General features: G+C 49.6%; 1 long non-coding RNA gene across 1 annotated transcript; it reads right to left on the reverse strand.

Moving 5' to 3' along the window:
- Positions 1-12,263: 12,263 nt before the first annotated feature.
- LOC132086109 (uncharacterized) lies at positions 12,264-14,515 on the reverse strand. Its single transcript, XR_009420358.1, has 3 exons — positions 14,333-14,515; positions 13,827-13,947; positions 12,264-13,225 (listed from the first exon to the last, which is right to left on the reverse strand). It is a non-coding gene; the product is annotated as an uncharacterized LOC132086109 (long non-coding RNA).
- Between the last annotated feature and the right edge of the window lie 6,992 nt (positions 14,516-21,507).

Here is a 21,507-nt window from a genome sequence, read left to right on the forward strand (position 1 = left end):
AGCCTAATTAAAAGGTTTAAGCCCCGCCCACAAGCCAATTAAAGGTTCTAAGCCCCGCCCACATCATTAATTCACACCCACAAGCCCATAAAAGGCCTGACGCTCCACCCACCAGCCTAAACCACACCCACAGCTCCTTTTAAAGTCACAAGTCCCGCCCACAATTCTATAAATGTCTTTAAGCCCCGCCCTCAAGCTCTTAAGCCCCGCCCACATACCCATAAAAGGCTTTAAACCCCGCCCTTTTCCTTTAAACCCCGCCCACAACCTTTAAACTCCACCCACATTCCATATAAGGCTTCAAACCCCTCCCATTTCCTTTACACCCCGCCCACAACCTTTAAACCCCACCCACATACCCATATAAGGCTTCAAACCCCTCCCATTTCCTTTAAACCCCACTCACAACCTTTAAACTCCACCCACAGCCTTTAAACTCCACCCACATTCCCATAAAAGGCTTTAAATCCTGCCCACAACTGCATAAAAGGCTTTTAACCCCACCCCCAGCATTTAAACCCCACCCACATTTTCATAAATGCCTTTAAACCCCACCCACAACCTTCAAACCCCACCGACAAGCCCATAAAAGGCTTCAAACCCCACCCACAACCTTCAAACCCCGCCCATTTTCCCACAAAAGGATTTTAACTCCACCCACACCCCCATAATAGGCTTTAAACCCCGCCCACATTCCCACAAACAGCTTTAAACCCCGCCCCCTTTACCATAAATAGGCTTTAAACCCCGCCCATTTAACCTTATATGGTCTAACCCCGCCCCTTTCCTGTGAAGCCACGCCTATTTTTGCCGATAAAAGGCGTAAGCCCCGCCCCTTCCCGCGAAGCCACGCCCCTTTTTGCCCATATAAGGCGCTCACCACTGGCGCAGGGCGGAGCCGCAGCCCCGCGCAAGCGCAGCCAGCGCCAGCAGCGCCCCCTTGCGGCCGCTGGTGCAGCCGCCTCGGCCCGGCCCCTCCAGCAGCGGCAACTTCCGGGTTCGGCCCGACCCCAAAAACGGCAAAATTTCACCCAAAAAACGAGAGGGGTGAGGGGGAAAAGGGTGGGGGAGAGGGCGGGAAGGAGAAAAACGGCGAAATATTGGGGAAAAACGGCGAAAATCAGCAGAAAATCGGCACAAAAACGACACAAATGTACAAAAAAAAGGCCAAAAATGACCCAAAATTGGCAAAAAATGACCCAAAATCAGCACTGGGAGAGGCAGAAACTGGTAAATGTTTGGGTTTGACCAAAGAAAAGCCCAAAATTTGAAGATTTTCCCTCAGAAAAGGCCAAAATTCCGATTTTTTCCCCTCAGAATGTTCCCGGGTTTCCTGAGGGGAAGGTCCTGGAAGGGCGCTAAAAAAAAGCCAGAAAATGAAATAAAATTTAAAGAAAATGGAATGAAAATCTATAATTTTGTTCAGTTAGGAAATCCTCCAGGATTTCAGCCAAAATTTCTGATTTTTATTCACCAGGAAGGCAAAATTCTGACATTTTACCCCAAAATTTTATCTAGCAGCCATAAAATGCTTCAAAGGTCCTGAAAGGGCCAGGAAAAAAACCCAAAATTCCTCAAAAAAATCTTTAAAAATTTAATAAAAAATCCTCAAAGTTTAAAACTTCTTTAATATATTTGACATTTAATTGAAAATTCCCAAATTTTACCAAAATTGTTCAAATTTACTTTCAATTTTCCCTCAGGATCTCCCAAATTTCAGCTTAGAAAGGTCTTGAAAGATCAGAAAAAAAATCCCAAAAATCTTTAAAAAAACCTCAAAAAATTCCCAGAAAAATTCTAAAAATTCACTAAAAATTCCCCAAAACTTCCATAAAATCATAAATTTACCAAAATTCCCAAATTTTAACCAAAATTCTCAAAATTTCCCCTCAGGATCTTTGAAAATAATCCAAAAAATGGTCCTGAAAGGTCAGAAAAAAACCCCAAAATTCCTCAAAAAAAATTCCAAAAATTTAATAAAAAATCCCCAAAATTTAAAATTTCTTTAACATTTTTAACATTTTGCTGAAAATTCCCAAATTTTACCAAAATATCCCAAATTTATCACAAAATTTCCCTCAGGATTTCTCAAAATTCTTCCTAAAATGGTCCTGAAAAATCAGAAGAAAACTCCCAAAAATCTTTAAAAAAACTCAAAAAAATCCCAGAAAAAATCTGAAAATTCACTAAAAATTCCCCAAAACTTCCCTAAAATTCCAAAATTACCCAAATTCACAAATTTTCACCAAAATTTTACAAACACACCTGCAAGGACACAAAGCAGAAAAGCATGCTGAGATACTGTGAAAACACAGCCTCCCTACCGTGACAAGTGTGCCACACCGATACCTTGAGCTTGCACCCACCTGGCATGGGCATGCTCGGCCAGGATAGATCGCAAGTGGACCACCTAAAATTAAAAAAAAAAAAACAAGAGGAGATGCTTAGAGCTGAACCAGAAACTGAGACCTCAACAATAAAACTGCTTCTGTGCACTACTCAATGCTCACCTTGCCCGCTGGCCTTGACTGCTGCTCTCTGCCTGGACTTCCTAAAAAGAGTGCCAAAGAACACTGCTGTAACAGCCATCATTTCTGCTTCCTCTACTGAGGAAAACAGTGACTGACCTGCTTGGGGCAATCCCATCACCCGGGATGAGGGCTCTGCCCAGTTTTTATCCTTCTGCATCTGAAAGAAAGGACAAAAGTCAAATGGCTGCAGAATAGCTTAACAGCTCCACAAATCTTGTGTCCATCAACAAATCCCATCGAGAGTCTAAATACAGCCCACATTACAAATTCCAAGTCCCCAGGACTGCTCCTATTGCACCAGGCTGTGCGGCAGGGCAGAGCAGCTCCGGCACAAATGTGTGCTGACACCCGTGACACAGGACAGGATGTGACAGACAACGGGGACACAACAGGAACAGAAACCTCTAGGCAAGGAAAATGGCTGCAAGGACTGAGAGAATGCAAAAGAAGATGACCGAGCTGAGACCGATGGTGAGCCAATGAGGCTCAGAGAACCCTGGAGAAAGAAGATGCTAACTGAATGATTTAGTCCAAGGACTGCAAAGATGGATGCCCAGTAATCCTATGGTCAGAATCCTCTACCCAACCTCATATTATTACAAGTCCTAATCCACCATAATGGATCCAGGTGGGGCACAGCTGCCCATACAGCTCAGAACAAGACCTGACAAGACACCTGACTGGATGCTTCCAAAGAGAGAGCTTTTGACTGGGGAGCTCAGACAGGTATCAGAATGATAACTATGGCCTGGGTGTCAGGCCAGGGAAGGCAGAAATCAAAGATGCTAAGAATGATGCCAAGGTTTCTGACAGGCCCCTCAAAGGGCTAAGGTAAAAGACAGGAGATACACAAACAACACATAATGCACAATAGACAAGTGACATGAGACACACCAGGACTGCTCTGCCCTGCTGCCCACCTCAGCACTGTGACCAAAAGTGACACTTGGCTTTTATGGGGCCTAAGGGGCCACGGCTTGGCTACCCTCATCTCCAGAGCCAACTCAAACCCCTCGCCCAGGGAGTCCTGACCCAGCACCCCGCTTTCATCCCCTCTGTGGGTCATAGCTCTCTACTTACCTCTCGGACATCTGGTGATGCTGGTCTGTATCAGGTGCAAAGGAGGGCTGCCTCGCCAGCTGGGGAGTTCCTGCTGGCACCGGGCTGTTGTCTCTCAGACAGCTAGATTAAAGAAAACTAAACATCAGTGCCTGATCTTGGCACCACATCAGCAAAAACCCCACAAGTCTGCTACTCACCATTCTCCTAACAATGGCCCAGCTCCTCAAGTCGCACGCTTCAGCCGTGCTCAGACGCCGATGCCGTTGTCACGTAGTACACCTGGGTGAAGAGGACAGGAGATGATATGGCATTGCTGAAAACTGAGTGGACCCTCGCTTCTCCTCCCTACTTCCCCAACTCACCGCAACTCCTCGGCGGTTCCTGACGGCTACCTGGAAGACGGGGCTTGCAAGGGCGGCAAACCCGGTCTGTCATCTGGTTGGGGATGGGAGCTTGACATGCTCAGAGTGGATTGCCTAGGGCACAAAAATGAGAATGGAGACTTGGACTTGCCCCAGGAATTGAGACCTCAGCAACAAAGGCTACTGGTCACTGCTCACCTTGCCTTCTTCAACTTGACTTCTGAGATCCAGCTATGCTTCCTAAAAACAAAGACAAAGAGCAGTGCTGTAACAGGGTCACACTTGACAAACGCCCTGCACAGACAGATGGTGACTGACCTGATTGTGGGAACCCCCTCACACAGGATGGGGTGCTCATCCATGGATGCAATGCATCTGCACCTGAAAGAAAGTTAGAACACATGTCAAACACCTGCAGGATAACTCAAAAGCTGCAAACACCTTATACCAATCTAGGAATATCATCTAGAGTCCAAGTACACCCCACATTACAAATTTAAATCCCACAGGGTTTGTCCTATTACACCAGGCTATGCAGCAGGGCAGAGCAACTCCGGCACAAATATGTGCAGACACCCGTGACACAGGACAGACAGGACGTGACAAACAATGGGCACAAGACACAGACAGAAATCTCTTGGCAAGGAAAATGGCTGCAAGGACTGAGAGAATGCAAAAGAAGATGACTGAGCTGAGACCGATGGTGAGCCAATGAGGCTCAGAGAACCCTGGAGGAAGAAGATGCTAACTGAATGATTTATTCCAAGAACTGCAAAGATGGATGCTCGAGAATCCTACGGTCAGAATCCTCTACCTGCCCTCACATTCTTTCAAGTCCTAATCCACCATAGTGGATCAGGTGGGGCATAGCTGCCCATACAGCTCAGAACAAGACCTGACAAGACACCTGACTGGATGCTTCCAAAGAGAGAGCTTTTGACTGGGGAGCTCAGACAGGTATCAGAATGATAACTATGGCCTGGGTGCCAGGCCAAGGAATGAAGAGATCAAAGATGCTAAGAATGATGCCAGGGTTTCTGACAGGCCCCTCAAAGGGCTAAGGTAAAAGACATGAGACACACAAACAACACATAATGCAAAATAGACAAGTGACACGAGACACACCGGGACTGCTCTGCCCTGCACACCTCAGCACTGGAATCAAAAGTGAGACTTTGCTTTTATGGGGCCTAAGGGGCCACTTCATGAACACCCCCCACCTCCAAAGCGGACTCAAAAACCCCTCCCAGTAATTCCCAAACAAGCACCCTGCTTTCATCCCCTCTGTGGGTTGTAGCCCTCTACTTATCTCTCAGACATCTGGGGATGCTGGTCCATGTCAGGTGCAAAGAAAGGCCAACTCGTCAGCTGGGAAGGTCCTGCTGGCACCGGGCTGGTGTCTCTCAAACAGCTAGAGTAAAGAAAACCAAACATCAGTGCCTGATCCTGGCACCACATCAGCCAAAACCCCACCAGTCTGCTACTCACCGTGCTACTAAGCAGACCTGGCACCTCCTAACCCTAACCCTCTGCCATGGATCTGCACCTGAAAGAAAGATAGAACGTATGTCAAACACCACCAGGATAACTCACAAGCTGCAAGCACCTTATGTCAATCTAGGAATAGCATCTAGAGGCAAAGTAAACCCCACATTACAAATTCCAACTCCCCAGGGCTTGTCCTATTCCAGCAGGCCATGCGGCAGGGCAGAACAGCTCCGGCACCAATGTGTGCAGACACCCATAACACAGAACGTGACAAACGGGGACATTAAACACGACACATTATGCTTGTGGTGAGGGCCTCGAGGGGAGAAGGCAAAAGGGACCCCAAAGACACACTAGGTAACACGGCACACCAGACAACACGACACAGGCCAGAGCTGTTCTGCACTGCCCGCCTGAAAGCTGCCATCAAAAGTAGAGCCTCTCCCTTTAGCTGTCCTAAGACCCCCTTGTGGAGAAAATTGCTTTTCCCTCTGCTAACTTTTAAATCTGTCCCAATAACTCCCAACCCACTACCCTCCCATCTCCAGGCTGTGGCCCCCAATTTATCTTTTGAATTATCGGTGATGGGAATCCACTTTGCACCTGATATGAGTCTGCCTCGGAGGGCCCTGTGATGGCCGGATAGCCTCTCAGTCAGCTACAATAAAGAAAACCAAAACCAAAGCATGAGTTCAGTGTTATGTGGGCCAAATCCCAGCAAGGGAACTACTTGCCCTCTCCTGATTATGCCTGGCTCTTTCAGGCTCCAGCTTCATCCTGATTCCAAGGCTGTGGCCTTTATTAGGAGTGGCACCTGGATTTGAAAAAACCAAAGTTAAATGGCATTCCCGTGAGTGCAGTGGATGACCTTGTGTGAGGAAGACATGAGAATGCCTCTGCTATGCTTCTGAAAAACCTGGTGTGAGGGAGCCCTCAAATAAACACCCTTTCTCACCCTGTGGCCTTCAAGCCCCCCCCCAAGAACTCTCAACTGTATTCCTGCTCACCCTCCCTTCTACTCACAATCCTCAAGTCACCCGAAGCCTCAATCTCAAACATCTTCTTGGACACTGGGAAGATCGCTCTTGTGACAGAAGCAATCGGCTGAAAGAAGTAATGTAATTGACACCACCTGGAATCTCTGGAAGCTGCACTCCTCCTAAAAACAATAAAAAAACATAACAAAACCAGAAATTACAAATATGCTTTATCACCCCTACACACAAAACCCAAAATCACAAACTTAAATACTCCCTGTATTCCATGGTGTTTTCTTCACAGTATTTTCCAAGCCTCAGTTGCTTTAGATGCCCAGAAACACCTGCTGAAAACAAGCTGAGATGAGCTGAAAGAGCTTCTTCACTGAAATGAGAGGAGAGCTCTTACCCCAGCACATCCCACAGAGGGAATGAAGCCCCTTAGCCAAGGCTGGGGTTAATATACCCCTGATTGTGCCCGCCTCTCATTCCCATGATGCCCGGGAAAAGGGAGGGGGCTAATCCCACCGGGTATAAAAGCCCTTAGAAGAGCTGCAGCAGTTTTGCTCCTCTGACTCAGATTCAAGGGGAGTAAAGGGCTTGTTTTAGAAGAAAACTCTTCAGAAAAACAACAGCGCTTTCTTTTTTCACAACGACTACTTGCAGCAGAAGAACAAAAAACTGGTAAGACATAAAACTTTGTATTAAGGTTACATAGCTGGATAGATTGGGTCATTTGCTGCTACCTTACATAATTATTCTTTGGTGATTGCTAAGTAGAACATCAAGTATGACTAAGTAGAGTGGAGAAGAATGGTAATGACATAAATAGCCTAAGTCTCATTGGGACCCCTAATTAGGCCTATCTAGATTAGAAAGAAAAATGAGAAGAAAAACCTCCTGGGCGGCTTATGTGTTAAGTACACTCCAGGCTTGCTCTTGTCTAAGATAGCTGGTCCAAAGGCACAGAAAAAAGTGGCCAGAAATTAATATTTAAATCCTAAAAATGCTGAAAAAGACAGAGCTTCCTTCCAGTGAACCTGTAAAAATTAGAAAGCGGGGCAGTTAGCTCTGCTGAAACTGATAAAATGGCAAATAAACCGATTCTACCCTATAATTTATTTTCCAAAAATATTGTGAAAAGAAGGGTTCTCCTCAATTTAAATCCCTCCAGCAATAAAAAAACAGAATTTTTTTCGTCAATCAAAACCCTTACCAACAAGGGACAGCTGGGGAAGGTTTTCAGGAGGCACTTGAGACTCACAAAGCAACCTGACTTTGCGATGGTGGCAGCTTGTGTCTGGGAGACATCTGGCTCGATGCACAATTTTCAGCAAGCAGCCGGCCACTCTGGGCCATAGACCTCTGAACACCAGTGTGTTCAGAAGGGCCTATAGGCCCTATTCCCTATCAAAGAAAACTAACTATTCCAGGTTCAAGATGGCAGTTTGCAAGAGGCACTTAGCACTACCAAAGTACCTTGAGTTGTCACTGGTGCCAGCTTGGATCTGGGAGGCATATTTCACAAAATAGAATTTCAGCAGGCAGCACACCACTCCGGGCTACAGGCCCGTGAACACAAACACTGTCCCTTTTCCCTGCCAAACAAAACTCACCAGGCCAGGTTCGCAGGAAGCAGTTGGCACTGACTATGCAGCCTGATTTTGCAGTGGTGGCGGTGTGGGCTGGAGAGGCATCCTGTGCAATGCAAAATATCAGGAGCCAGACGGGCACTCATGGCACCTGAGCCCTTAACAAAGATGCCAGCCCTTTTCCTAAGTAAACAAAACTAACCATTCCAGGTTCCTGGCGTCCCTTTGCAGGAGGCACTTGGTACTGTTAATGCGGCCTGAGTGTTCACTGGTGCCAGCTTGGGTCTGCAAGGCATCTGGTGCAATGCAGAATTTAGGGAGCCAGACAGCCACTACAGGCCACAGGCCCCCAAACACCAAAGCCAGCTCTTTTCCCTGGAAAGAAAACGCAACAGACCAGGTTCCTGATGGAAGATTGCGGGAGTGCCTTAAGACGCTCAAACCAGCCTGACCTGCGAGTTGTGCCAGCTTAGGACCTGGAGGCATCCTGTGCAATAGGGAATTTCAAAAGGCAGCGGGACACTCCGGGCCTGAGGCACCTGAAAAAAAATGCTGACCCATTGCCCTGGGAAAAAACACTGAACAGTCCAGGGTCCTGATGGCAGATTCCAGAAGACACTGGGCACTGTCAAATCAGCCTGACGTTGCGGTGGTGGCAGCTTGGGTCTGGGAGGCATCCTGTGCAGTGCGGAATTTCAGCAGACAGCGGGACACTAAGTGCCCCTGGGCCTTGGACACCAATGCCGCCCTTTACACAGGGAAGTGTAACTCAGCCTCCCAGGTTCCTGATGGCAGATGGCAGGAGACACGTGCCGAGGCCAAAGCAGCAGGAGTTGGAACTGGTGCAGGCTTGGGTCTGGTAGGCATATTTGGAAATGCAGCATTTCAGCAGACAGCCAGCCGCTAAGAGCCCCTAGGCCTCCTGAACACCAGTGCCGCCCTTTACACAGGTAAGTGTAACTCACCATCTCAGGTTCCTGATGGCAGACTGCTGGAACCACTTGGGACCCTCAAACCTGCCTGACTTTGAGGTGATGGCAGCTTGGGTCCGGGAGGCATCCTGCGCAATGCGGAATTTCAGCACACAGCTGGCCACGCCGGGCAACAGGCTCCTGAACACTAGTGCTGACCCTTTTCCCAGGTAAGCAAAACTCTGCACCCCAGGTTCATGTGGCAGATTGCTGGAGGCACTTGGGACTCTCAAACCAGCCTGACTTTGTGATGGTGGCAGCTTTGGTCCAGAAGGCATCCTGCACAACGCAGAACTTCAGCTGGCAGACAGCCGGCCACTCTGGGCCACAGGCCCCTGAACATGAGGGCTGACCCTTTTCTCAGGGGAGCAAAACTCAGCATTCCAGGTTCCTGCTTTCAGATTGCTGGAGGCGCTTGGGACTCTCAAATGAGCTCGACACAGCATAGGCAGCAGATTGGATCCAGGAGGCATCCTGCGCAATGCAGAATTTCTGCAGGCAGCCAGCCACTAAGGGCCCCTGGGCACAGGATACCAATGCCGCCCTTTACACAAGGAAGTGTAACTCACCAGCTCAGGTTTCTGATGGCAGGTTGCTGCAGCCATTTGTGACTCTCAAACCAGCCTGACTTTGCGGTGGTGGCAGCTTGGATCCGGGAGGCATCCTGCGCAATGTGGAATTTCAGCAGACACCCGGCCATGCCAGGCAACAGGCTCCTGAACACTAGTGCTGACCCTTTTCCCAGGTAAGCAAAACTCTGCAGCCCAGGTTCGTGTGGAATATTGCTGGAGGCGCTTGGGACACTCAAACGAGCTCGACACAGCACAGGCGGCAGCTTGGGTCCGGGAGGCATCCTGCGCAATGCAGAATTTCAACAGGCAGCTGGCCACTAAGGGCCCCTGGGCACAGGATAAAAATGCCACCCTTTACACAAGGAAGTGTAACTCACCAGCTCAGGTTCCTGATGGCAGACTGCTGGGACCACTTGGGACCCTCAAACCTGCCTCACTTAAAGGTGGTGGCAGTGTAGGCGCTGGAGGCATCCTGTACAATGCAGAACTTCAGCAGACAGACAGCCGGCCATGCCTGGCAACAGCCTCCTGAACACTAGTGCTGACCCTTTTCCCAGGTAAGCAAAACTCTGCAGCCCAGGTTCGTGTGGCAGATTACTGGAGGCGCTTGGGACCCTCAAACCTGCCTGACTTAAAGGTGGTGGCAGCTTGGGTCCGGGAGGCATCCTGCACAAGGCAGAATTTCAACAGGCCGCCAGCCACTAAGGGCCCCGGGGCACAGGATACCAATGCCACCCTTTACACCAGGAAGTGTAACTCACCAGCTCAGATTTCTGATGGCGGGTTGCTGTAGCCATTTGTGACCCTCAAACCAGCCTGACTTTGCGGTGGTGGCAGCTTGCATCCGGGAGGCATCCTGCGCAATGCAGAATTTCAGCAGGCGCCTGGCCACTACAGGCCACAGGCCCATGAACACTAGTGCTGACCCTTTTCCCAGGTAAGCAAAACTCAGCAGCCCAGGTTCCTTGCTGCAGATTGCTGGAGTCATTTGGGACCCTTAAACCAGCCTGACTTCGAGGTGGTGGCAGCTTTGGTCCGGGAGGCATCCTGCGCAATGCAGAATTTCAGCAGACAGCGGGACACTAAGTGCCCCTGGGCCTTGGACACCAATACCGCCCTTTACACAGGGAAGTGTAACTTAGCCGCTCAGGTTCCTGATGGCAGATGGCAGGAGACACGTGCCGTGTTCAAAGCAGCTGGAGTTGCCACTGGTGCAGGCTTGGGTCCTGGAGGCACATTTGGAAATGCAGAATTTCATCAGGCAGCCAGCTACTCCAGGCGAGGCCTCCTGAACACCAATGCCAGCCCTTTCCTAGAAGAACAAAACTCAGCATCCCAGTTTCCTGATGGCAGATTGCCGGAGCCACTTGGGACCCTCAAACCAGGCTGACTTTGTGGTGGTGGCAGCTTGGGTCCGGGAGGCATCCTGCACAATGCAGAATGGGGGAAAGGGAGCAACAGAAGGTGAATACGGGGAGATGAAAGGAGGGCTAGGGAGAGGGACAGGCGGGGAAGCCTCACTGAGCCCGGCCTGCACCCTGAGTCCGGCCCAGTGCCTCGCCCTGCCTGGGATGCTGCGCTCGGTGGAGCTTGGCTCGCTCCGGAGACACTCGGCTATAGTCGGCTCTTTGGCGCACCTCGGCTCCCTTCAGCCAAACTCGGAGCCGCTCTCTGTGCATTCGGCGCGGCTCAGCTCAGCTCCCTGAGGGCGGGCAAGTGGCGCCGCCTCCTGTTAAACTCACCCGGCTCAGGGCTCTCCTGCTGCCGCGTCCCGCGGGTGGCCCGCCCATGGCACAGACCCGACCGGGAGCGCGGGTGGGACAGGAGCTCACTAGGTTGTGTCCGCACTCGCGCTAATTAATGTGCACGAGAGCAGGCGGCACGGTGCGGCTGAGCTCGGCTCGGTTCAGGCAGCCTCGGAAGCCTGGCCTAGGTTCGCTCGAGGCCGTCAGGTTTGATTGGTCTCGCCTTGGTTTGGCTGAGCTCGTTCGATTCGGCCGAAGGCGGCATCATTCGGTTGAGTTTTTATAAATATCTTTCCATATTGATTGTATATTTTTATATTTAGTTTTATACTTCTGTAATACTTCTTTTATTCCAAATAAAAACCCCATCTCTAACCAAATAAATAAAAAAACCTCTTCTTTTAAAGGATATTGAAATTTTTTTTATTTATACTTTGTATAATTATACATTCATAGTTTAATTTATTGTTTCTTTGGATGTATTACATTAATAATGATATATAATATATATAAAATTTTAATATATTTAAATTATTATTTAAATTATGTATAATATTTATTGCTGCAACTAATTTTTTCTTAATTTTTAAATTTTATATTTCTCTGTATGTATTTATTATATATTTCTGAACTTAGATTTCTACTTTTATATTATTTGTATTTATAATTTTTACAATCAAAACCCTGCCTTTTGACACATTAAAAAAACCCGCTTTATTTAACTATTTAAAAATATCTCTTTATTTATAATTTTTATATTCATATTTATAATTTGTTCTAAATTACATGAGAACACACCTGCTCCGGCGCCCCAGTAGAGCTCCCTCTCCTGGGGACCTTGGGGTGCCCCAATGGCATCAGAGCCCCGAGTCTCCACCCCCTTCTCCTCTATTTAGAAACTACACTGGAATTTTTTTCTGGCAACAAAGACATTACCTAAATCCTCTCCCCGTGTCCTAGACAGATGGATATTCAGTTATTAGTTGGCTGGGCAGCAGTTTCTTAAATAGAAGGATAAACAAGATGTGAACATTTTAGCTACAAGCAAATAGGCAAATCTGAACAAGGTACTGGTGGGCGACCAGTGAAGTGATTTTGAAGCAATTTTTTAAACAATACAATACTGATACCACAAAAATAAAGCAAAAAGCTAACTACTGGCTAAGAAAAAATTAACTTTTGACAGCAACAACATTCCAACCACACAGGCTTTTTCCCAATGTCATATCTTATAACTACCTCTCTTGGGAATTCTCATCATTTATCCCAAAAGGAATAAATACCGCAGAGCGTCCTAAAGCAAAAAGTAGCACACATGAGCTCCTCACACTCCCGGGAGGCCAGCACAGCGTGCACTGAGTCTGCAACAAATTCTGCTCAGGGAGTGTCTGCAAACAAAGGTTCAACTGATGAACAGAGCTGATTTTAAAGGGATGTTTTCTAAGCACAGAAACACAACAAAGAACAAGCAGAAACAACTCTTTAAAAAATCTGCAAGTTTTGTTTAGCATATATGCGACTGATTTCCACCCTGTGGTTTCTCACTTGGATTCATCTGTAGGTTCAGGAAGATGACAATGCACACTCTGCCTTCCCTGAGCCCCCCACAGCAGCTGAGCGCTGCTCCGTGTGCTCAGATCATCAGGAGCTGGATTACACGTGCCCGGATGGACTGGAACTGCTCTGCTGCAGATTCAGGAGACGATGGCAGAGAGGGGCTGGCCGAGGCATCGTCCCAATTCCATTTCTGTGTGACGAGAAGCAGTTTGTTCCCAACAGGTGCAACAATCCCCAGCTCGCTTCCGTGGTGAGTACCGAGGGCACACAAATGGCAGCCCGAGGAAATCGTGTTCTGGGCTCTAAGTGGTTGGGACAGGGTCTGATTTTTTGTTTTGTACTTGTATGACGATTAGTACGACAGGGCCCTGATGGATGACATGGCAACACAGAATTAAAACCTCCTCGATAGGATTACATCGACTTCTGGGAAAAGACAAAAGCCTATCACCCTTCTGAAATCTACTTTTAATCTGAAGCATGGGGATTGTCAGTATGCTGCACCTTCCAGCTTTTCAAAGCAGCTTACCTCTGAAGACCCGGAAACATTGATTTCTACAGAAACAATGGGCAACCCCCAGGCTAATCTCAGCACTACTGTTTAATAGGGGACCTGCCAGCGTGCCAGTCCAGCTTAAAGCGTGCTTTATTTCAGTCTAACATCCCCACAACATTCTTCTCATATCTCCCAACCCTGACATCTTATTTTTCCCTAAGGCTTCTCATCATTAGCAATTTCCAAGTAATATGGTATTTTTACAACATTAATTTTACAAAATGTCATGCTGGACTGTGCTAGAGAGTAATCTGCAAATATAAGCTTAGCAAAGTTTGAATTGACTTGTCCAGAGAAAAAAACCTACAAGTGAACACCTACACCTGCCTACAAAGAGCTAACAAGCCCCTGGCAGCTGCCAGCATCAAAGCACAGCGGATGTTTCTAATACAGGGTAAGGATAACAATATCACCTTTTGTTCTCTCCAGCTTGTTTTCTCTGCAGTCATATTTTGCTTCTTATGATTTTTTTAGTCTCTGCATCTTCTTGGACAGCACCGAGCCCGACGACAAGGATACGAGAGTCTTTCCCTGCTGTACGGAGAGAACCGGGAAAACAGTTAAAAAAAGAACAGGGTAGTTTGAAATTCATACTTCCAATGAGAAGCAGCACCTAACAAACAGAACAAAAGTAAACAAAGCATGATACCTCCCTGGGGACAGAAGACTTACAAACTCTCCTGGATTTACAATTCTAGAGACCAACCCCTTCAGAACAGCAGCCAAGTGTCCCATGGGGTGGTGCTGCACCAAAGAACCATCTGAGAGGTTCCAGAGTGAAATGCACAATATTTTGCAAAGCTGTAAAATCTTGCAAAATAACAAAAATACAATAGATATAAACTACAGGGCAAGAGTACAAGTGTTAACTTTAAGAGCTGGAACCATCCAGGTGAGAAACTGATAAGTGGATCCTCACCAGAGTTTGAACCCTTCAGGACACAGAAAGGTTTTCCCCAGAAATTTCACACACTGAGTTTTGATAGAAGCACACTCGCCGGATCCTCAGAAACGTCACCCATTCTCCAGGTGTGTGGAGAGAACTGCAAATAGCTCTCACGTAGTTTGAGCTACTTCTGTAAGGTCTCAGGGTGAATTTCACCAGATGCAACCAAACTGGGAAACCCAGTGGGACAGAAGGAACCCAGAGCTTCGGTAAGCAGAGCTCCAGCAAATACTGACGAAACAGATATAACAGGGTAAAAAATAATAAACATTCTTTTTTTTTTTTTTTTACTCTTCTTTTTTTTTAATGCAAATGAACAAAGCAATTAAGGAGAATGTGAAAAACTCACCATTACTGAACATCTGTAAGTTGACCATCCTTAGCATAGAGGACTCCAAAGTTAAAATTCACTGATCCCTGGGAAATAAAACCAAATATTATATGATAAACAGTCAAACAACAGATGTAAAATTTTGTTTCCTCTAAGGACTTTCAGGTATGTACATATCTTTGCATACTGTTGCCTTCTATTCCAAGGCAGGCGACCTGGTTCTGAGGTACAGCTCGACAGCCCTCTCTCTCTAGGGCCGTTTGGGCCAATGACACACGCAGACACCAATGTGGTGGACGGTCAAATGGCGTTTATTACTTCTTCTTCTGGGGTCTTATAGTCTTGGGGGTCTCTACGTCAAAAAGGGGTTTGTCTTTCTTACCTATAGTTAGTAGGGAATGGAAAAGTACTGGGTAAGGAGTGGAAAAGTGCTGGGTAAGGGATAGAGAGTTGCTGTGACAGCACTCTCCTTGTTAGTGGAGTTACATTCCTATTGTTAGTTTCTTATCTATGAGTACCAGGGGGTCTTATCTACGGGAAACCGAGGGTCCTGCCTTTCCGTCACATCCCGTCATCTTCCGCAGCGCCTCTTCCCTAGCTACCACATCTCCCCCCCCCTTTTCACAAATGAATGAGGTAGTCATGCACATAGGTAGTGAACTGAGGTATGAGGTTGTAACTTAACAAGGGAAAGGGATTTTGGGAAACCTGAGTAAGCTTTTGCCAGACAAGTTTGGAAAGTCTTGTGACTGGCAGTGTTTCTTGGGTCGAATTCCCTGGTTGAATTCACAGCAGTTGTCGTCGCCCTATGAACAGGATGTTGGCCCGTTCCAGGCGGCTCTGAACGAACGAGACTAGCTTGTTCAGCAGGCATGGTCCGAAGGTGACTGTTAGAAACAGCATCGCCAATGGACCTATCAGGGCAGAAATTAGAGTGGTTAGCCAAGGTGATTGATTGAACCAGGACTCGTACCAGCTCTGTTGGGCCTCCCTCTCTTTCTGCCTCTGAGCCAGTCTGTTCCGGAGTTCTGCCATGGAGTCTCTCACGACTCCCGTGTGGTCTGCATAGAAACAGCACTCCTCTCTCAAGGCGGCACACAGGCCCCCTTGCTGCATGAACAGGAGGTCCAGACCTCGCCTGTTCTGCAAGACCACTTCTGAGAGTGAGGAGACCGACTTCTCTAGATAGGAGATGGATTTCTCGATCCTCTGCAGGTCCTCGTCAATCGTTGCCTGCAGCTGTGACAGTCCTTGGTGCTGTGTCGCTAGGGCTGAGACTCCTGTGGCCGTTCCGGCTGCTCCCAGGCCGAGCAGCATTGCGATAGTTATACCTGTCATTATTTCTCTTTTGTGGATCCGGCTGGGTCCCTCAAGAAGGTGGTACATTTCTTCGTCTGAGTGGTACAAAACCCTAGGAACAATCAGAACTTGGACACAGAAGTCGATAGAGTCATTGAACTTGGGAAGAAACACACAAGGGCTCACTCCGGATCGTTGGCAAACCCACATCCCCGATGCGGATGGGATCGCCCACTTATTGTTTTTCCTGTTCGGCCTGCCAATTTTGGTGCAGATGTTACCTCCCCGCTTAGCTAGGGTTGAATTGCCAAAGCATCTGCCTCGGCCTGTGACTTGACTCAGGGTGATTCCTTTGCGAGGGGTGTCCCATCTGCACTGGTGAGGGGCGTCGGCTGAGGAATAACTGAAGGGAGTGTCTAAAGCGACTCCTTCGTAAAAGGGGGGTTTGACATCGTAACAAAGCCAGCAGGACTCGGTTAGGTTAGGGTTGGATTCGTTCAGGGATACAAAGGTAGCTTCTAACATACGAAGGATTGGGTCTGCGTCTGACTCGGTTAAGCGGCTCATCTGAAAGGTTTCCGCTTGACCGGTCGGGACATTGCTGACCCCTGTGGGTAAGGTTTTGGGGTAGGTTGTGTTTCTCCCTTTCGGCACACTTTTAATCACTTTGTTGGGTCCGACTGCTCGGGGTGCTGACGGTTGGAGCCTGATAATTTGCACGTTCACCCTCTCTTTTGACCCTTGAAGGACCACTGTCCACGTTCTGCCTGTGGCCCAGCTAGGGTGATCTGGCTGCAAGACCGTCATGTTGTAATCAGTGCACGCCCGAAAACTTGGGACTTTATGTTGGTTTCGATGGAAGTTTCCGTGGGAGAAGAATGGTATTTTGCAGCCAATGGGTGCCCAGGTGAATTGTAAAAATTTGTCTGGCTCTTGTGGGTCCCACCCAGGCCCCGACGGTCTGGCATCTGTAACTATGGTTTCGCAGCCCCAGTGCCCACAATATCCCCACCCTGGGTAATTGCAGTAGCTTTTCCCAGGGTTTGAAGCTGGGCACCAGTAGGATAGGTACGAGTGTGTGACGTGTGTGGAATAGGGGTTTACCCTTGGCTGTCCTGGAAACAGGTTGGTGATGCGAAGCACGAAGGATGGGGTGTTTGGAGTGGTGATTTCTCTGAGTGCTTTGCCACTACTAAGGTGTCGCATGACCCACCTGAATGGTCGATGGGGGTAGTGGTCTGGGCTGGCTTGCCCTCTGGCGACAAGCCCCAACAGCAAAATCACACAGAAACACCCTTGGTGCTTGGGTCTCACCCGTGCGGGTCTCTCGGGTTCTGCCTGGCGGCTTGGTGGTCTGTCGCTTTCGTCTGGAACCGGAATGTACGCGTCACGAGCACGTCCCACGAGCAGGTCCTGTAAACAAAGACTCGCAATTCTCGTCAGTCTCATTCTGCTCGCTATGAAGGTCCGGTTTAATTGACTTAAGTGGACACCACCTGATTTTGCCGTCCTTTTTGACCGCCGCGTACCCTCTCCCTGTGAGCATCAACCTCCAGCCCCGTTCCCACTCGCCTAGCTCGTTTCTGATTACCACCTGTGGGCCCTCTTCTAGCGCTCGAGTGGCCCAGTGTTTTTGGACGGGACTGTTTGTTTCGTCTCCCCTAGGGAACTGATTCAGTGCCAGCAAAGCGGTCGCCAGCATACGTGCCTGATCTCCTGGGGGAATGGCATTGGCAAAGCCCTCTGCTTTCGCCAACACTTCTAGCTTGGTTTTCAGGGTCTGGTTTGCTCTCTCAACTATGGCCTGCCCGGTACTGTTGTATGGGATGCCTTGCACTAACGTGATGCCCCATTTCGCGGCGAATTCCTGTATTTGTTTGGAGGTGAAATTGGAACCGTTGTCCGTTTTGATCTGCTTGGGGATACCAAGCCAAGCCATGGCTGTCAGCCAGTGCTGAATTGTGTTTTTGGAGTTAGTTTTGGGGTGCTGTGTGGCTATGATCGTCCCGCTGTAAGTGTCTACTGTCACTGCAAGCCATGCTCGGGGCCTCATCAGTTCGCACCAGGTGAAGTCCGACTGCCAGATTTCTGAGGGCTTGAGTCCTCTCGGGTTGACTCCGTAGGTCCAAAGGGGTGACTTCTGGCAATAAGGGCAGGTGGCTACCACGTGTTTCGCGTCCGCCGTCGAGATTCCGCATCTCTTCGCCAGTGCTTTGACTCCGATGTGGAGTGACTCGTGCAGTTGACGAGCTCTTTGCAACGTCCAGACGCCTTTCGCTGCGGCGTCCGCTTTGTCGTTGCCGGTCTGGAGGTAACCTTTGACTGGGTCATGGCTGTTGATGTGGATGACTGACACGGTGCCCTGTCGCGAGGAAAGCGCTTCTTCCAGCATTAGGGCTGCTGCTGATGTCGATACTCCTGGTCCTGCCATGGCTAGGCAAAGCCTTGCCACGAATATGGAGTCTGTTACGATGTTGAGGTGTTCGTCTTGGAAGAGCCCGCACGCCAAAACCACTGCTGCTGCCTCCAGCTGTTGCACTGACAGTGTGGGGTCACACGCTTTGACGCAGTGCCATTGCTCTCCTGCCTGCCACACTGCTGCTGCGGTTGAAGTCGTGGAGGAAGCGTCTGTGAAAACCGTTGGTCCCGGCTGCGGTCTGTCCTTGACCTTCGGTGGCATGTCCATGTCGACTACGGTCAGCAGCTTCGTCCAGGGTGGCTTGGAAGAGTAGGAGATTTCTCCTCCGAAGCCGGAAAGAGCAAGGGCCAGGTACTCCGATATTGTGGCTGACTCTGAGGTCGGCTGCTTGCGGAACGGAAGGTGGATGCTTGTCGGTTCTGTCCCTAGGTGTCTCAAGGCGAGTCTCCTGCCTTTCATGATGAGGTTGGCGATGCATTCGATTCCCGGGGAAAATGCACGAGCAGGTCTTCCGAGGACCACCCATTGGATCGGTCGGGCCTTTTCAGAAGGTCCTTGGGCCAGTGCCCCCACTCCCCCCTTCGGTGTAAAGTGGACGTACAAGTCCAGTGGCACGGCTGGGTTCCACCTGGCAAGGATGCCAGTGTCCATCTGGTTTTCGATGAAGTCGAGGGAGCTCGTTGCTTGTGGCGTCAGCTCCTTGGGATCCCAGGGGTTCTTCCCTTTCAGGAGGTCATACAGAGGGTCCATGACCTCGGGGGGGATCAGGATGATGTTGCGAAGCCACTGCAGGGATCCCACCAGGCGTTGCACGTCGTGGAGCGTCTCGACTTCTCGGTTGATCTTCATCTTGGGGGGTGTCACGTAGGAGCTTGTGATTCCTACTCCCAGGAAGGTCACGCAGGGTCCTCTCTTGATCTTTGCGCTCGCGATCTCGAAGCCGTTGGCCTGAAGGGTCTCTGTGATTGTGGTCACCAGGTCATCTACTTGGCTTGCCGATGGTGCTGCAACCAGGATGTCATCCATGTACTGGATGATGGTTGCGGTGGGATTGGAGTGTCGGACGGGCGTCAGTGCTTTGTCCACGGTGATCTGGCATATGGTCGGGCTGTCGACCAGACCTTGTGGGAGCACTCTCCATTGGAAGCGAAGGTTGGGCCGCTCGCCGTTCCGAAACGCCACGGAAAAGGCGAATCGTTCTCTGTCCTCAGGGTGCAGGGGTATTGAGAAGAAGCAGTCCTTGATGTCCAGTACTGCGCACGGCTGCCCTGTGGGGATGGCTGAGTTCGCGGGTAGCAGTGTCTGGACTGGACCCAAGGGTCGGATCGTCTTGTTCACCTCTCTCAGGTCGTGGACGAGACGATAGCCTTGTCCGGACCTTTTGGGGATCACGAATACAGGGGTGTTCCATGGGCTGGTGGAGGGTTCTATGTGACCCTTTTGCAGTTCGCGGTCGACCAGTTCCAGCAAGGCTGCCATTCGAGGCTCTGTCAGGGGCCACTGCTCAACCCATACAGGATCTGATGATTTCCAAGTCAATTTGATTGGCAGCGGAGGGTGTACGGCAGTGGCCCTCAGGATAAATTTGTAATCCGAAATCCGAGCAGGGAAAGAACGTCCCTTCCCAACAGGGGTGGGGAATTTTGCAAAATGTAAGGGTAGATTGCTACTGTCTTTTCTGGTCCCTTTTTCGTGTGAAGTGTTATAGCCACCAGCTGGGTGCTTTTCCATGCCCGGGACTGCCCCCCCACTCCATTCACTGGAGGGACTTCTTTGAATTGCCAATGGCCGGGCCAATGCGCTTGGGGAAAAACCGTGCAGTCTGATCCCGTGTCCGCCCAGAACTGAAACCCTATGACGTGGGGGTCCTGGCTGCCGTGAAGGCGGCATGTCCCCCACACCATTAGGGGTTCCTTCCCTATTTTCATGACCAAGGCCACCCAGGGATCCCGCTCTGGGGTGTCCCCTGCTGTTCCTGTGACACCGGCGCGGCTTGTGGCGGTGGGGGGTGTGAAGGTATTGAGGGTGCTGCAGAACTCTGCCATTGTATTGCTGGAGGGGATGCAAAGTTGACCGCTCCCTGTGGGGGCATAGGGTACGAGGGTCCCCTGCCCCACTGGGGGTTGCTGTAGCTGGGCCGCTGCATATTCCAGGTGGGAGGGGGCTGAATACGGCCTGGCTGCCCCCTCCCTCTCCCGTTTCCCTGAAACCTGGATCTGCATTCCTTAGCTAAATGCCCCTTCCTTCCACACACCCAGCACGGTCCTCTACCTCCCCCTTGGCGTGGTGGAGCATCTGCTGATGGGCGCTTTGGTTGAGGGCAGTTTACTGCCAAGTGGCCTGCCTGGCCACACTTAAGGCACGCCATCACACTAGTTATTGCAGTTTGAACTGCTGCTTGAATGGGAACTAGATGTTCCTCCTTTGCAACGTGTCTGATCATGGCAGCTATACTGGACCCCAGCGGTAGCGACCTTAAAATGTCTTTGGTGGCTGAGTTACATTGCTGGCGTAGGCACTCTGCCATCACGGGACCCTTCGCCTCTGGGGGTAATGCAGAGGAATCTAATGAAGCCTGAAGTTTGTCCACAAACTGAGTGAAGCTCTCACTCTCACCCTGTTTTATGAGAGACCACGGGGATGGTTTAGCTACCACTTTAGAAGCATCACGGATAGTGAAATAAACAAAGGGCCAGGAGACTTCTTCTCCTGTTTAATGCCTTTATTAAAAGTGATCAGCTCAGGATTGGGTAGCTCGGCGGGGCTGCAGTCTCCCGTCGTCTCTCCCAGGGCGACTCAGAGGAGGAGGATATGCACAGCTCTGTCCACCAGGGGCAGAGCTGGGGATCAGATCCTCTTGGGAGCCTTTAGGGCTTGATCCCATAAGATGTTACCCCTCCCATTCCGTCAGCTTGGTCTCACCGCAGGGGTCAACTCCCATGGTCAGGGTGAGAGGGTCCGAAGGTGTTCTGCGTCTCTGCAGGCTCAGCACTCGGCTCCTTACATCCAGACATCACTCCAGTCTCTCAACTCTTAGGTGGCTCGTTGTTTTTGGGGTTTCTCCGTGGGTTTGGAGTCGGGGGTTCCACAAAGCATTCT

This window comes from Ammospiza nelsoni, chromosome W (genome assembly GCF_027579445.1).
Source record: "Ammospiza nelsoni isolate bAmmNel1 chromosome W, bAmmNel1.pri, whole genome shotgun sequence".
Classification (NCBI taxonomy): Eukaryota; Metazoa; Chordata; class Aves; order Passeriformes; family Passerellidae; genus Ammospiza; species Ammospiza nelsoni.